Source organism: Ornithodoros turicata, chromosome 3 (assembly GCF_037126465.1).
Source record: "Ornithodoros turicata isolate Travis chromosome 3, ASM3712646v1, whole genome shotgun sequence".
Lineage (NCBI taxonomy): Eukaryota > Metazoa > Arthropoda > Arachnida > Ixodida > Argasidae > Ornithodoros > Ornithodoros turicata.
The window spans coordinates 41,456,127-41,463,368 of NC_088203.1; the positions used below are offsets into that span (position 1 = coordinate 41,456,127).

At 46.4% G+C, this 7,242-nt stretch overlaps 1 long non-coding RNA gene across 1 annotated transcript; it reads right to left on the reverse strand.

The window, feature by feature from the left end:
- Positions 1 to 4,313: 4,313 nt before the first annotated feature.
- LOC135386915 (uncharacterized) lies at positions 4,314 to 4,888 on the reverse strand. Its single transcript, XR_010420709.1, has 3 exons — positions 4,701 to 4,888; positions 4,435 to 4,521; positions 4,314 to 4,376 (listed from the first exon to the last, which is right to left on the reverse strand). It is a non-coding gene; the product is annotated as an uncharacterized LOC135386915 (long non-coding RNA).
- Between the last annotated feature and the right edge of the window lie 2,354 nt (positions 4,889 to 7,242).

A 7,242-nucleotide genomic window follows, 5' to 3' on the forward strand; every position in this document is an offset into this window, starting at 1 on the left:
TAACCTCTATTTATGACTCTACTTACCAAGGAAAGCGCTCTCTTAACCAACAGATTCTTGGTTCTCTGCAGACTGTGCAGGGCGTGTAGAGAGCTTAGAGAATCTGTGTAGATTACAGCAGATCTAATGCTGATTTGCAAGATAAAATTGAGGGCTAAGATAATTGCGTAGACTTTTGCAGTAAAAACAGATGCAACTGGATTTAGGTGATGCGACCTTGTCACTGCTGCAGAGACCATGGCACACGAAACAATGCTAGTGGTTCGTGATCCATCTGTGTATATTTCCACGTGATCCCCAAAGGAGTGTTTCAATTCCTCAAACTCCTGTTGAAGAACCAGGGGCGATGTGTCCTTCTTGTCATACTTTGTTAGGGAATAATTGTAGCCGGGTTTTGGCTGCCACGGGAGAACTTCCAGACCGGATTCTAAGATCCAGGAATCCCGACAAGAGAAATCATACAGTTATTGATAGTGTGATACCCTCATGCTGAACGGACGTACAACTGATAATCTACTTATGAAAAGTCGACAAAACTGTGTGCCCTGTACACAAGACAATGCAGGGTGTTGATGATAGCTTTTAATTTTAAGGGCTTAGAGAATACTGAGGTAGCAACGACGTCTCTCGAAAGACCATTCGTTGCACTCTACGTACAAACTCTCCACTGGTGAGGTTCGGAAAGCTCCAAGCGCTAACCGTAGCCCTTGATAATGTATAGACCTCTTCCTTGTTTGTAAACAACGCGCCGCATTTGCGCATGCGCGGAAAGCAGACGACGGCTGGTTGGTAAAACGAGCCGTGTGCACGTGTGCATTACACGTGCGTTGCTCCGTCGGTTGTAATCGTTCGCAATGGCAACGTATTTTGACGGCCTCAGCGACGCTGAGAAAGATCGTTATCGAAAAAAACTGCACGTACATGGTGTTGTTTACGATGATCCGTACGTAATTCGGAAAGAAATGTGGCTGGATGGTGATGACGCCGAGCAGCAGTGCCCAGCGGTGACCATGCCTGCCGTTGTGGTGTACCTACTGTTTTCCAGCAGCGAATTCACTCCGGATACAGTAAAAGCGTATAAGTCCATGGAAGCGTACAATTACTTCGAGTCAGGTTGGTGGCATTTTCTTTGAGTACATTAACGTTGTTTTGGCCATTAATGGTGTTAGCAGCCACCCTTCCCACGAAGTTGTGCTTGTCATAGGTCTTGTGAGGAGCTGTAGACTCTGGTTACCGGACAGGAAGGTCAGCTTCGTCAGAGCAGAAGTAATGCCATCACAACGTGTCACCCAAAAGGGCCATGACGTGTGGGTCTGCATTGACTCTCTCACTGAGCACGTGCTTACAGCCGCAATGCATGGCAGGGTAGGTGTGACAACGGTGCTGTTTCTCGATTTAGCTTGTAGACATGCTTAACTAATGCCTTATTCACACCTCTCAGCCTCAGTACTGTGTGCAGCCATGTAGCAGCAGTCCTCTTTGCTGTTGAGTATGCCTCACAAAAGCGAGATGTTTCATGCACGTCGAAGCAATGCGTCTGGAACAAGGCGACGTCAAAAAAGGTACACATAACCTGGCATGTAGCATGCGTAGAAGTGGAGTAAGAGCAAGATAATTTCGCATCTACGTCGTCGGTAGATCATCGTAATCCCCACTGCCTTAATCCTGTTTGTATGAATTGTGGGAAGCTGTGCACATTATAGGGAGAATGCTTGGCAAATGAGATTTTGCGTCATACATTTTATTGCTTACATGTGTGATCTGAGAAGGCCAAGTATGCATCACCCTTCATCATTAATTCCCAAGCTCTTTCTTTGCCCTGTTCCAATACAGGAAAATATGGTGGCCCTGGATGAATTGGACTTGAGCAAACCCCGAAAAGCAAAAAGACTAATGAAGACGGAACCACCATACACATCCGAACAATATTCAGCTACGGACAAAAGTATCTTCGATGAGCTAAAAAGGATTGCCCCAGGTGCCGTTGTACTCCGAAGTATCCCAAAACTCGATCCAGAAGACACTGACTCTGGTTCAGAAGACGAGCAATGCTATACACTACTCAGGTATGTCAGTCATCCATATTCGCAACTGCAGAACCTTAGTGGACATGCTGAACTGCTAGGCCATATTCATGACAGTGTGCGCCCAGATGTTCGTCACGCTTATGCCATGAAGTGAAGATGTAGCCCTGATACTCAGAACAGGCTTGGCTAACATTGGTGTCTAATCTATTGTTGCGAAAATGACGCTTTGCTTCAAAGGAGAGCCCAGAAGACCAGCAGCACGCGGGACACCTTCATGGATGACATGTTTGTGCCTCTCAAAGAAATTGAGAGGATAGAGAAAGCTACGAGACAGCAAAACAGAAGCCTGTTGTGGAAAGAAGCAAAATATGGACGGTTTGGGTCCTCCATCAGCCACCGGGTACCCGAGATGTGGTTTTATTTTTTTGTCAATCACTCATTATTATTTTCGATTTCGGTTGTTTGCATGGGGTGTAGTACTATGACGTTTCCCCTCCTAGACTCGGAGCATGTCGCAGCCAGTCCTTTACTGAAACGGGCAGTAACAAGTTTAAGGAAATAGTGTACGGATACATCTTGTTGCGAGATACAAGACACCTTCTGCTTTCTTTTGTTCAGATCAAGACATTTAAAACGACGTCATTCCCAGAGAGCATTTTGGATGTGGTGCTGCAACGACGGAATATTCCAGGAACTGAAGCCATGAAGTGGGGCCTCGACAACGAAAGCAATGCAAAGCACCACTATGCTAATTACATGAAAACATGTCACAGGAACTTCCGTCTGTACGATGCTGGCTTCGTGATTGACCCTGTGGTAGGATTGTTTTGCATCACTTTTCGTCTTAACTAGCGTTCTCAGAGCAAAGGGCAGTGCATGTCACTTCACAACTTATGCTAAAGTATGTTTGTTAACGTATTCGGAATTGCTGTTTTCTTGCCGTTAGGACCACTTCCTCGGCGCCTCACCTGATGGTGTCTGGGCATGTGATTGCCATGGTGTCGGCTTGCTGGAGGTCAAATGCCCCTTCTCTCTGAGGCAGCCAAGTAGGACGACAGGTGAAGCAACATGTTTGACCCAGAATGGCAACGTAGACAAGAACCACCCTTACTACACACAGATTCAGACCCAGCTGCATGTGTGTCAAAAGGAAGTGTGTCATTTTGTTGTCTGGGTTCCTCATGAACTCTCTGTAACAATTGTACAATATGATCGAGTATTTTTCAGCCGTGTCCTGGAAAAAATGAGGGCTTTCCGGAAGGAGCATGTCCTACCAAGGTTGCTGTAAATAAATTTTGACCATGGCTGGTGGAAGCATTGTTGCACAATTTGTTGTTGAGAGAAATTTATTAACACGTGGCTATCAAGCACAACTTTACACAAGTCGTTTCTTCATGTTTACAATTGCTGAAAAAATGATCAGAATGCCTGTAACATGCCTTAACAGTGTGACAGGAAGACTGTTCCTGAGAATTCGAAGCACCTTCATCCGTCCTATTGCCCGCTCCATATGTATCCTCACACTTGAAATTTGTCGCGCCTCTTCTGCTTCCCTACCTTCAAGCTGCCTCTTTCCTCTTGTGAATGGAGATATTACTAGCCGTGCACCTTTCTTTGCTATTTCATTCTTAACGTGAAAGCCCCGGTCTGCTAGGACCACATCTCCAGGTTCCAGCTTGTCCAAGAATCCACATGACTCAGTTACTTTCTTATCAGAAGCTCTTCCTGCCCAGGCCTTTGAAATGAAGCTCACAGCACCTCTTGGGGTTATGCCCACAAGAAACTTGATCGTGTTGCTTCCTTTGTAGTTTGAGTAGCTTTGTGCTCGTGCTTTAAATGCCAAAGGACGCTCAACATGACTCTCCGTGCAGTCAATAATGACCCTGCAGTCCGGGTACTGCCGGCGCACATGGGTTGGCAGCCTATTTTGTACATCCTCCCTTGACGGCCACACAATAAACCTCTTCAGTTCATTCACAAGGGCTGGCAAGTACGAACACAGGATGCGAGACACAGTACTCTCGGCTGTACGAAAACGAAATGCAAGGTCTCTGTTAAGAAGTGCCAGCCGTAACTTCATTAAGACGATACATACGGCATCATGGACACTGAACCCACGTGGGAGGTAGATGTTCTTTCCACTGACCAAGCTTACAACAATGTTGAAAAGCGCCATAGACTGCACACCAGTGTAGAATTCTACTGAAGTGTCGTTGAGGCTCGAGGCAGAGAACGTTGTTACCTCCTTCACTGAAATGGCAGTTCTGAGCACAGCATTGTCCCTCTCGAGATCCTTAATGGTGTTTTGTAGTTTGCTGATATTATTGTTGAGCTCCTGGAAGGTGGAGGCTGAAAGCAAGATGCTGTCAGAGAGCTGAAGACTATTTATAGTACACCGTCTACTTACTGCACATATGGCAGGGAACAGAATACGCCATGTCAGTTTCCACACATTGTTCGCATGATGTCCTTTCATGATCATCAGTCATGTCACCTGGAACGGTATGAACTATTACTGGGTTGGGGGCCCGCAATAACTTTTCAATTGAAAAATTGCCACATTGGTAACCATCAGTTTCTCAGTGCTACCATGAAAGAACAGCTTGTATTTAAGAAAGATATGGACAGATAGCCACAGGGGAGATGCATGCTTGTGATCACGGGAAGGCTTACCCTCCGGCTGGACTTCTTCTACACAATCGTTGGCCACTTGTTCCTCAGAGTCCGTGGGCTCACCATCACCGTGTTGCTCCTCAGCGCGTCTCCTTTTCTGAGCTCGCTGATATCGTTCAACGGCAGCGGCGGTCCTCGGCTTTGCGTACACAAACACGGACGGCACGAAGTCTGGGTGTTCTGGATCATCTGACGCCTTTCCTGTTTAAAACAAGAACAAGCTTACTGCCAGCACAAGGTAAATTAACCAGCTACGGATCGGTGCTAGCTTGACTTACCATGCACGAAGTGGAGGCCGCATATGCGGTCATAATCGGACGGCGTCCAATTCTTCCGCTTTACTGCGTTGATCCACAACAAACGTCTGTGTGCTTCCTTGGGAAACCTGTGAAAGCTCACAGGGTTGTCTTTCGTATAGCGCATTGCACCCAACCGCTGCACAACTTTGAGGCATGTTTGCTTGCGCAAAGAGTCAAGCTCAGCGCGCGCGCTTTTTGCCAACCAGACCCAAGCAAAACTGACGGCAGCGCCGCCGCTTCGCGTGACGTCACGGACTGAAGCTGGTCTATAGGGTCAATTAATTTAAGGACAGACGATCGAGCGGAACCATATACTACAGATCCATAGTCCATCTTGGACCGAATTACTGAGATGTATATTTTGTGCAGCATATATCTGTCTGCTCCCCAGGTCTTGTGTGATATAACCTACATCAAAGCCAAAGATTTCATACATTTTGTCTTCAGTTCTTTGATGTGTGGCAAGAAAGTGAGTTTTCTGTCAAAGACCATTCCCAAGAATTTGTGTTCGTCCTGGACTGCAAGGTCCCGACCATTGATGGACAGTGTTGGCTTTGGAAGCAGTCCTCTTTTCCTGGAAAATGGGACACACACGGTCTTTTCTGGGGAGAACTTAAAAAACATTTTGGTCAGCCCATCTGACAAGTCTGTTTATCGTCAGCTGGAGCTGCCTCTCACATGTATTCAAATTTCTCGAGGAGTAGGAGATTTGGACATCATCGACGTACAACGAGTAAGACACAGAAGGAGGAATTGCGGTAGCTATTGAATTCATTTTTCTAATAAAAAGAGTCACACTGAGAACTGAACCCTGAGAGCCTCCGTTTTCCTGAACAAATGGCCTTGACAGGGTGGTACCCAACTGTACCCTGAAGGTTCTCCCGTGAAGAAAATTGACGACACAACGTAAAAGTCGGCCCCTTATGCCTAAGGAATGCAGATCTCGTATGATACCATACCGCCATGCAGTATCATAGGCTTTCTCTAGGTCAAAAAATACCGAGACACAGTGATTCCGCCTGACAAATGCCTCTCTGATTGCGGTTTCCAAGCGGACAAGATGATCTGTAGTAGAACGCGCAGCTCGAAAACCGCATTGATTATTGTCTAGGCAGTTATTCACTTCGAGGTAATACACCAGCCTGTTGTTAACCATTCTCTCAAAAGCTTTTCCAATACAACTAGTGAGAGAAATGGGCCTATAGCTTGTAGGGTTTGATGGGTCGTTTCAAGGTTTCAGGAGAGGAATTACTGTAGCGATCTTACATGCTGACGGCATTTGTCCACTACCCCAGATGTCATTGAAAAACTTGAGCAAACCTTCTTTGGATTTTTCTGACAGATGGACAAGCATGGAGTAGGTGATTCGATCTGGGCCCGGAGCACTAATATTTACTGATGATAGTGCCTGCAGGAGCTCACGGGCAGTGAAAGGTTGGTTATATGCACAGTTCTCATCTCCCGTTGTTGTGATAATTCGTTGTTCTTCACGCCGTTTGACACTTAAGAATTTGTCAGTGTAATGGGAGGAATTTGACATTTTGTGAAAGTGGTGACCCAATATATCAGCTTGTTCATCTAGGCTCTGGCATGGAACTCCATGTACCTCAAGCAGAGGAACAGAAAAGCTTCTGCACTCTCCTTTGATCTTTCTAATTCTGCCCCACACTATCTTTGACGGGATCTTGTGTGTTAAAGACGAGACAAAATCGCGCCAGGAGGACCGTTTGGCCTGGCGCCGTGTCCACCTTGCCTTAGCACGTGCCTTTTTGAAAGTTAAGAGGTTCTGCGGTGTGGGATACCTACGAAAGATACCCCAAGCGCGATTTTGTTGCTTCCGTGTGTCCTCACAGTCCTTTGTCCACCGTGGCTTTGGATGCCTAGGTAGACGGGAGGAGGTCTGCGGGATACTCTGAACTGCAGCTTCCAACATAACATTGGTGATAAAATCGTTGGTGTCGTCTATCGGCATTCCATTAAAAGATGCTGGAGGAAACTCTGATTTCTCTTTGAATAAACTCCAGTTGGCTTCTCGGAGCTTCCAGCGAGGCTCACGAGTTCTTATTGTGCTTGTACTTGAAACATACGTCAACTTCACTGGGAAGTGATCACTGCCCATCGGATTTGTCATCGCTGCCCATGCAATGTCTGGGAACAGCGATGGGCTGCAAAAGGACAAGTCAATGGCTGAGAAAGACTGTGTGGCTGTGTGGAGGTATGTTGCTGAACCTGTGTTAAGAAGA